Source organism: Somniosus microcephalus, unplaced genomic scaffold, assembly GCF_052327205.1.
Source record: "Somniosus microcephalus isolate GS21.2 unplaced genomic scaffold, FLI_Smic_1.0 unresolved_chr1, whole genome shotgun sequence".
Classification (NCBI taxonomy): domain Eukaryota; kingdom Metazoa; phylum Chordata; class Chondrichthyes; order Squaliformes; family Somniosidae; genus Somniosus; species Somniosus microcephalus.
Genome location: NW_028225179.1, coordinates 39,405,940 through 39,415,923, shown reverse-complemented (window position 1 = coordinate 39,415,923; position 9,984 = coordinate 39,405,940). Strand labels below are relative to the sequence as shown.

The window sequence follows — 9,984 nt, the reverse complement described above, 5'->3', positions numbered from 1 at the left end:
AACAGCTGTTCAGGCTGGGGTTCAATTGACAATTTCCAAATGAGATCGATAGATTTGTGTTCGGCGAGGATGTGAAGGTTTATGGAATCATTGCAAGTAGATGGAGTTCAGATACAGATCTGCCATGATCTAATTGAATTGCGGAGCAGGCTCGAGGGCCTGAATGGCCTTGTGATGTTTCTATGTTCTTATGACAGTAACAGGACAGAAACATCAACAGCTGCAAACATACGTCGCATTTTATTCATAGTTAACAGCAAAAATATCCGTGCCGTGCGCAACTATGCTGTAGCCAGAAAAAATACGCGAAGCTGACGTGTGGCGCTGTGATCATTGATCATATCATCGTTAGTGCTCTGCATTGTGGCCGCAGTAACCTCGGTTCAAACTTAAATCATGTCACAGCTCGCTTTTTATCTTCTGTCCTCTGCGGCACCTGCCAATGGAACTGACTGAAAAATCAATCTTTATGACATGAAAAATTATGTTTTTTTGGCGGTGAAAACCTTTTTACTCCTTTAAAACCCCGCGCTCTCACAAGCCTGAGCTTGATGCCCCATAATTCAAACCCACCTCTTCTCCCAGGTTTTAACTCTTCCACAATCAGTAGCCATTCTTTACTTCCCTCCTTCCATTTCATTGTCACTTGCCTGCGGTATTACCTTAATCTAGCATTCACTTTCATGTGTTTACGTGGTTAAATTCTCTCTGCTACCACCGCGGTTCATGGGGGCACATGTCCCATTCGCACCAATGTACAACCAGTCGATACATTTAGATCTGTGTGACAGATCGACAGATAATCACTGTGAAAGCAGGACTGAACTTCAGATGGACAGCGGCCGGATTGTTCACGAAATTTCCTTGGAGAATCTTGTTAACTGAAGGACTGGGATTTATTTTAATGCTGGTTCGTGCTTTTCCCAAAACTGTTGTAGTGCGTGAGTGACAGGGAGCGCTACCTAGCTGCCAATGAGGGTTTAAATGTGAACAAGTGGCCCGCTGTTACAGTGCAGTTGGATCGGAAGTGCTTCGTCTTAATCTTAGCAGTTCCTTTGAAGTGTGCGATTGAAACAAATAGAGGTTAAATGGAAAGAGCACTAGTGGGTGAAACCAGCAACTACAGGAGGTTGGCCATAATTGAAATGTTTTTGAATGCCCATGGCGCGGGACCCTCTGTTCTTTATGAAGAGCGGGGGCAGGAATACAGTTAAACAGAAATAAATTGTACAGACGTGTTACAAATCAGAAAACTGCACTAGTCTAAGATCGATAACAGTTTGAAATTAAATTCATTTCCAAAGGATAAAGTTAACCCTTTCTGCCAGCCCCCACTTCATTTGCTTTTTCTGTTTATCGTTCAAGCGGTGTAAGAACATAAGAACATAAGAAATTGGAGCAGGAGTAGGCCATTCAGCCCTTCGAGGATTGCCCCGAACAGCAGATTTGGGCACTGAATCTATTTCTATTGTTGCAGGAGTTGTTCTGTTCCTCTAATAGTTCCCTCACCAGGAAAACGCCTGTTTTAACTCACAGGCATTAAATGGGCGGTTTTATTATAGGTTGGAGAGTTTCCATCAAAAAGATTTTAATAAATCTGCAAAAAGACGAGGTTAGGACTGGAACTGATAAGATGTCGATCACAGAGTTAACATCAAATTCAGGCTCATTGTCCAATGAAGCAGGAAACCGTGAACAAGAAGGATGTGAATGAAGCAATGAGGGAAGCAAGGGAGGAAGGACGAAGGAGCTCTCGATTCGATCTTCTTTCCATTAGAGCTGGGTGAAATATTAGGTTGAAAAATTGGGAGAATTTTACCAAACAGGGAGAGAAAATATTGTCTAACTTGGGGAATGTAACATTTTCAGGCCACGTATCTTCCAACTGGATTAACAGTCCTGAGACGTTAATGTCTCACCAACCTCGAACTAACATTATTATACAAAAGGAGTCATCCAAAAATCCCTTTTATTTCAGTATTTCTGTTTCAAACGGTAGAAACTACCTTTAATAAAGTCTCTTTACCACATGCCCTGCCTGTGTTCCCAGATTGACAATGTGGAAAATGTGGAGCAGGCTTCTGGAAACAAACGGACTTATATATTTATTTTACAGATTCGGCAGTTCTGGGACTGAATTCCTGCTTTAAAGAATAAAATTGCCGTTTTCTTGCGATGTACTGAACAAAGGCTGATTTTCTGCCAGTTATTATTTGATAACTTGTGGAATGTCTCCAGGCCGAGGAAAGTGGTTCTATTAAAATTTTGGAGCGCATCCGGGATTTGGACCTGGTGCCTCTTGCATTTTAATTGTTGTGAATTCCCAAAACAAGAATCACACCCCTAGAGCAAAGAGCCACTAACCCTGCAATGCGTGTTTAATCTCGGCCATGATAATTCCACATACAAAAAGCAGATATTTTAGATCAGAGACAGCGTTAAATCTCATATATTGCTCAAATGCATCAATGTGTGAATATGACATTAAATGTGTTTCAGTACAGTGGGGGATTTAAAGCAGATTCGGGGCCAATGCATTCCAAGGTAATCTTACCTGTGGTTGTCTTGCCTCCCTCCCACATGCTGCCGGTTTTTAGACCTTGTTTTATATCTGCTGCTTTGCTGGGCCAGTGCATTCGACAGTCTCACAACCCTTTCTACAAATACCCTTGCACTGCTTGACTTCTCTGTTCATTAGTTATGAATCACCTTGAGCTGCAATGGTGGTGTTTTTGACGTCAAATTAAAAGGCAGCCTATTGGAAACACGTTGGTTTCACAGTTTCTTTTGCACAGGAATGAACCTGAATCTTTCAAGATGGAATATTGTGTTTGCTGCACCAAAATAAACAATATCTTGTTATAAATGTTGGCTCATTAGTTCCCCGGTGTCAGAGGAAGAATTGTCTGATCCCCACATTTATTTCATACCAGCAGGGGAGCCCGGCGTTGCCAGGGCAATTTTGGGGTGCGCGGTGTCCGTGCCCCTGTGTGTCCCCCCTCTCTGTCCCTCTCCCCCTCTCCTTGTGCTGTCCTCTCCCTGCATCCCTCCCTCCACTCCCCCTGCCCCCCTCACCTCCCCCTCCCCCCTCACCTCCCCCTCCCTCCCTCACATCCCCCTCCCTCCCTCACATCCCCCTCCCTCCCCTCTCCCTGTCTAGCGCCTGAGGCCCAGTGCCATTCTGATAGCGGCCGTCCGGGGCCTAGCGCTTGAGGCGCGGCCGGGCTGTCGGGCCGAGACGGACCAGAGCTGAGTTCCCTCATGGATTGCGCGGCTGATGGGCGGCCGCTGCAGCGGGATCGGGAGCCGCAATGTGGGGGTTCCTGTGGGGATGGAGCTCCTCTGCGGGTGGCGTGGTTGACGGTTGGCCGCTGCCGATGAACCGCCCGCTACATGGAAACTCACCTGCCGCTGCCGGAGTCAGAATGTGGGGGTTTATTTGGCTGGTAGTGTCCCTGTGGGGATGAAAAAAATGGCGGCAAAGTTTAAGGAGATTGGAGCATTAGGTCCCGCCTGTGACGCACCGATTTGTCAAGCATCAGGTGAGTGAACTGCAGGATTGGTCAAGTAGCACGTCACGCAACGCTAATGAGAGGTAGGATTGGTCAAGCGCTAATGAGTGGATTTTTGAGTAATTTTTAATGTTTTTTGTAGACTGTCCAAACAATATTTGTGTGACTAAAAAGTAAATACAACCACAAGAGTCCACTAGCGATAAGCTTTCTTTTGATATAACATTTGTGTAGGTACGCTCTATAACTTTTGATTGTATAGCTGGACAGACAGAGAGACAGAGAGACAGAGAGAAAGACAGAGAGACATACTCTTAGATATATATATACTAGCTGTAGTGCCCGGCGGTGCCGAGGCTTTTTTGAGGGCATGTTGTTGTTGGAAGAGAGAGAGAGAGAGCGACTGTGGGGGGGGGAAGAGAGAGCGCGACTGGGGGGCGGAAGAGAGAGACTGAAAGGGGGGGAAGAGAGAGAGCGACTGGGGGGAAGAGAGAGCGATGGGGGGAAGAGAGAGAGCGACTGGGGGGAAGAGAGAGCAACTGGGGGGAAGAGAGAGAGAGCGACTGGGGGGAAGAGAGAGAGCGACTGGGGGGAAGAGAGAGAGCGACTGGGGGGAAGAGAGAGAGCGACTGGGGGGAAGGGGAGGGGGAGGGGAGGGAGGGGAGGGGGTAGGGGAGGGGAGGGGGAGGGGAGGGGCCAGGGGGAGGGGGAGGGGAGGGGAGGGGGGAGGTGGGAGGGGCAGGGGAGGGGAGGGGGAGGGAGGGGGGAGGGGAGGGGGGTGTGGGGGGGGAGGGGAGGGGGTGTGTGGGGAGGAAGGAGGGGGAGGGGAGAAAGGGAGGGGGGAGAAAGGAGGGGGGGAGCTAGCAGACCCTTTCCCCTCTGCCGGCGCTGGCTCCGCGGAGCTCCATTCCACCCCATGTACTGACATGGCTCAGCCCGATCCCCGCCCTCCCGAGCCCCGGCCTCCGGAGCCACGCGGTCCCGCGCACCAGCCTCCCGAGCCCTGCGATCCCGCTCTTCCGAGCCCCACGCTCGGCCTCTCCCGAGCCCCGCCCCCCCCAGCTCCGCGCTCGCGCTTTCCCGAGCCCCACCCACCCGAGTCCCGCGCTCACTCTCTCCCGAGCCCCGCCCCCCCGAGCCTCACGCACGAACTCTCCCAAGCCCTGCCCTCCTGAGCTCCGCCCTCCCAAACCCCTCCCCATGCCCGAGCCGGCTTCAAGACCAGAGAGAGAGATGCCGCCGCACAACCTATCGCCTGAGGCCCGGCCGGACTCAAGTCACGCTCCGGGCAGAAGTTGATGCATGCGCTGACACCCGCCCCGTCCGCCTTTACTAAGATGGTGGCAGTGGCAGTGGCGACGCTTGGCTCAGGCCCACCCCCTCCAGCCTTCACAAAGATTGCGGCGATCGCGGGCCTTTTGTTGATCGCGACGGGTGGTGACTAGCTCAGGCGTGGCTGGGCAACAGAGGCCCAGGCTTCGCGGCCTGGAAAAATGGTGAAAGGTAGGAAAATTATAGAGGTTAGAGAAAAGATTTACAAATTAATTAACTTTTTAAAAAAATAATTTGTGTTTTTAAAGCAACTTTTTTTTTGCTGGAAATGTAGATGTGAAAAGAAACACGCAGAAAGTGGGAAAAAGAAATGAACAGTTTGGAATCAAGATGGCGGCCACTCACCTCATCTCAGAACGATAAGGTCAGCCCACACATGCACCGATTGGCCGACCGTCATGTCACCGAAGCGTAGGATTGGTCAATCGTCCTGCCACTCGGCTCTGGCAGGGCCTGTCCGCACGCGCAACGAACCTGCCCCCGCCATGCAGCGATTGGTTGACCGTCGGGTCGCTCGACCGTACGATTGGTCGACCTTAATGTCACTCTATGCTAATGAGCGGATAATGAGCGGAATTTTGAACGTTTTTTGGATACCGCGGGCGCAATTTTTGTCTCGCCGAAAAGTAAATACACTTCTGACCGCTCTGGAATCATAAGCTTTCTTTTGATGTAATGCACGTGTAGGTAGGCTCTATAACTTTAGAGTGTATAGCCGGACAGACAGGCAGACGGAAGGACAGACAGATAGACAGACAGACAGATCGATCCTTTTATATATGTAGATAATAAGACACAAACTCAGGTAATCATTCAGAATCACCCCACAGATTGACACTGAGATAAATTAAGTGGGAGATACAGACAACAATGGGACACATGGCGGAATAGACAAGAGAGCTGGAGAAATACAAAATGGACTGAGACTCCAGAAGACAGTGACCGGTAGCTGATAGAGGTCAGTGAGTGGAGGTGAATTTTTTTTTTCGGGATTTGGCCCCGTGGCTTAGCTGATCAAAGCGTCTGTCTAGTAAACAGGAGATCCTGGGTTCGACTTGCAGCGGGGCCTTTGTTTTATTGAATCTCTAGGGGTAAGTTTCTTCTCGTGTGAAAAGGCTAAAATTCTTTTTAATGTAACTGCAGCTGCACTGGTTCCCATTCTGGTTGAACGCTCCAATACCTGCGGGGCCTGGGTCGAATTCCACCACTGTCCTAATTTCTGGCGGTGCTGATTTTGGACTCTTCACCAAAAATCCATCTTTTCTATGCAGTGCCGTGCGTTACTTTGTTGTAGTCAGAGCAGAGCTTCAGTAGTTGATGTGTGGCGCCGTGATCGTATAGTGGTTAGTACTCTGCGTTGTGGCCGCAGCAATCTCGGTCAGAATCCCAGTCACGGCACAGATTTTTCATCCTTCCACAATCAATAGCCTTCCTTTACATTCCTCCTTCAATTTCATTGTAAATTTCCTGCAGTATTACCTTAATCTAACATTCACTTTCACCTACTTAAAACGCTAAGTGTGCTCTGCTACCACCGCTATTGCTGGGGCACATGTCCCATTCACCCCAATCTGAGTTGGTGCTTTCAAACCAGTCAATATACTTAGACCTGCGGGACCTCTCGACAGACAAGCTCTGCGAAAGCAGGGCCGGCATTTGGAACCAAAGCAGCCTGATTGTACAAGAAAATTCCTCGGGAAATGAAGTGCACTGGGGAGGCTAACTGAAAAATTGGGTTTGTTCACCTGGTAGTTGCCGCTTTTCCCTAAACAGTTGAGGGGCGTGAGCGATGGGAAGCGCTACATAGCTGCGGATGAAGGGTGAAATATGCAATTTTGACAAACTGGCTACCAAAAATGAAAACGGACGCTCAGTAGTTATCAAGGAGAGTGAGGGACGCTCCGGATGTAAAAGACAGGGTAAGGGACGCTCCGGATGTACCAGACAGTTGAAGGGACGCTCCGGATTTACCAGACAGAGTAAGGGACGCTCCGGATGTACCAGACGGTTTAAGGGACGAGTCGGATTTACCAAACAGGGTAAGGGACGGTCCTGTTGTACCAGACAGGGTAAGTGACACTCCGGATATATCAAACAGGGTAAGGGACGCTCCGGATGCATCAGACAGGGTAAGGGACGCTTCGGATGTATCGGATAAGGTAAGAGACACTCCGGGTGTAACAGACAGGGTAATGTACGCTCCCGATGTACCAGACATTGTAAGGGAAGCTCCGGTTGTATCAGATAGGGAAAGGGATGCACCGGATGTACCAGACAGGGTAAGGGATACTCCGGATGTACTAAACAGGGTAAGGGATGCTCAAGAGGTTCTGGAGCGCGTAAGGGATGCTCAGGGCCAATCAGACAGAGTAAGGGACGCTCAAGAGGTATCAGAGAGTCTGATGGATGCAGATTTATTACTTTCTACAGCTCACATTTTCTAATTATCAATAAAAGCAAAAGTTGAATCCTAATGTAACAGATGGTCTGCCGTGTCCCACGTGGGGGCAATGAGAAGGTAAAATGGGGCCGGAGTGAACATTTACAGTGCTCAGAAATACATTTATAACTGGCATAAATTCCCCCACTCAATACATTTATAAATAATACAGATACATCTAAACATACTTGCAGCGATCAGAGGTGCAAAAGCATTTACAACTAATACAATAGCAACTCACCAATACATTTGTATCTAATATGGACACACACAAATATACTTACAACCATCACTACTGATTGTTTGCTAAAAAAAATACTTTAATTGTTTGTCTTTAAAGCCACAATATTTACATGGTAGTTTGCACTGACCTTCCTCCAAAGCCGCTGGAGACTGATGGAGAATGATTTGGGCTCTAAACGATCATTTCTTAGGCGGATTCGAGCAACTTTTGAGCGCAAGTCCAATATTAGAAGTCGACATTAAAAATGGCCTCACGCGGAACCATTCGCAAATGTCAATCTACAATCCCCAAAGCGAGATTCATACCCCTAGACTAAAGAGTCACTCTGTCTGGAATACAGGCCCAGTCAACTGGTTATCAAACGGAAAATCAAATGGATTTGTCATGTATTGTCCATTGCATTTTGTCTGAAAAGTGGGCCCGCAGTTCCATTCTGGTTCCAAGCCCTTTTTTTGCTGTCGATTACTTGCCCGGAATAGAAACATAGAAGATAGGAGCAGGAGTAGGCCATTCGGCCCTTCGAGCCTGCTCCGCCATTCAACGAGATCATGGCTGATCATCCACACCCTAGCACCCGGTCCCTACACCGACAGCCATCCCACCCAAGCCCGATCCCCGTAACCCCACGTATTTAATCCCCCCTAACACTGAAGGGTCAATTTTTAACATGGCCAATCAACCTAACCCGCACATCTTTGGACTGTGGGAGGAAACCGGAGCAGCCGGAGGAAACCCACAGCAAACACGGGGAGAATGTGCAAACTCCACACAGACAGTCACCCGAGGCCGGATTTGAACCCGGGTCCCTGGCGCTGTGAGGCAACAGTGCTAACCACTATGCCGCCGTGCTTGGAGAAGTGTTGGAATCGAGGCACAGCCCTTCCCACTGTCGCTTCCTCTAAATCTCCGTCCAGGATTTTCACCAGTGCAAGGTCCATCAGCTTGAGCTACTGTTTAATTTGTTCTCGGCATTAACTGTGCTGATCCTTTAACTTGTTCCACTACACGGCATCTCCAAATTTGTCGATTGCACCTCGAGGGCACTTTTCATACGTAAACCTGCAACATCTGCCAGAGAAAGATTCAATTTCAGCGTTTCCAACAACGAGTCGACCTATATCAACCTCGACATCCTCACCTACACGCTGCAGATGCAAATCTCTGCGCTCCTCTGCTTCAGTGACATTTTGTTTCGCAGCGATGGGCAGTTTACACTCTCTGAGGCTGCAATCGCTGTTTTCCGCCGGCAGTAGGCGCTTGGAGAGAGCGGGGCCGGACAGGCAGCCTGAAGTTCGCTGCTGTCGCGGCCTCACTCACTCCGGGAGCTGGGTAACAGCAAACAAACTCATGGGTTTGTTGCCGGGTCTGAAATGCAGCTCCGAACTGTTGCTATTGACCGAGGCAGCGCTGCAGGGTCCTGTAATGTTATCTCACACTGTCGGTATTTCTGTACAGTTTGAGTGTGTACAGAACTGTATAGAGAAAAGGAGAATACCGCACGGCTGTTAATGCATTTTATTGATCTCTACCGACAAGAGATGATCGAATTAGGGACCTGTTGTACTTTAGACGGAAGTGATAACCGCTACACTTCAGAAACTGCTGTTCCTTAAATAATTAGAGAAGCAGCTCAGAACAGCAATTGTCGTCTGCAAATACTCTTACCCTGCGATACGGGTTCCATTGCATGTCAAGGAGTGAACTTTAAGAAAACTGTTTATACTATTAAGTAAAACTCATTAGACTGTGTCAAAAGTTTGTTGTAATCGTCATTAATCACCGGGTAACTCACATGGTTACCGAATCATGGACAAAAGTTTAAAACGTTTCTTGCGTTTTGCATGTGATGAATTTTCATCGGTTCTCATTTTGCAGACCGCATTACAGGAGTTGGGTAAAAATGTTCAGTGTTTATGGCACCAGGATCTGGTGCAGCCGTTGGTAAATTCACCAGCTCGCTAACACATGAGAAATCACCTGCTTCACTCTTTCATATAAACCCAGCCAATGCACCTCAATGAAACAACATTGCGCCCCCGCACGATTAGACAACCTGAAATGTGCAAGTAAATGAGCACGGATAACTAATACGCATCAAGCGCAGCTCTAGTGGCGCAATTGGTTAGCGCGTGGTACTTATATAACAGTATAGCTTCGGGGAAATGCCGAGGTTGTGAGTTCGAACCTCACCTAGAGCAGCCAATGTTTTTGCTCTTAGTTTCCTGAGGCCCACCGTGTTGCAATAACGGATGGGAGTTTTAAAGGAGCCCTTCAGTGTTACTTATTGACAGGAGGGAAGGTGGGGCCAGCGCAGGGAAACCCAATGCAACTTCGAGCCCAAGATCGGCGGCTGGTTGGTCTAGAGATCTGATTCTCGCTCAAGGAATTTCGCTACTTAAAAAGGCGAGAGGTCCAGGGATCTCTACCTGCAAGAGATGATTGAATTAGGGACCTGT

The 9,984-nt window shown here is 48.6% G+C and overlaps 1 non-coding gene across 1 annotated transcript; it reads left to right on the top strand.

Moving 5' to 3' along the window:
- The first annotated feature begins 9,631 nt into the window (after positions 1–9,631).
- Positions 9,632–9,726, top strand: trnai-uau (transfer RNA isoleucine (anticodon UAU)). The gene is made up of 2 exons: positions 9,632–9,669; positions 9,691–9,726. It is a non-coding gene; the product is annotated as a tRNA-Ile (tRNA).
- Positions 9,727–9,984: the final 258 nt, after the last annotated feature.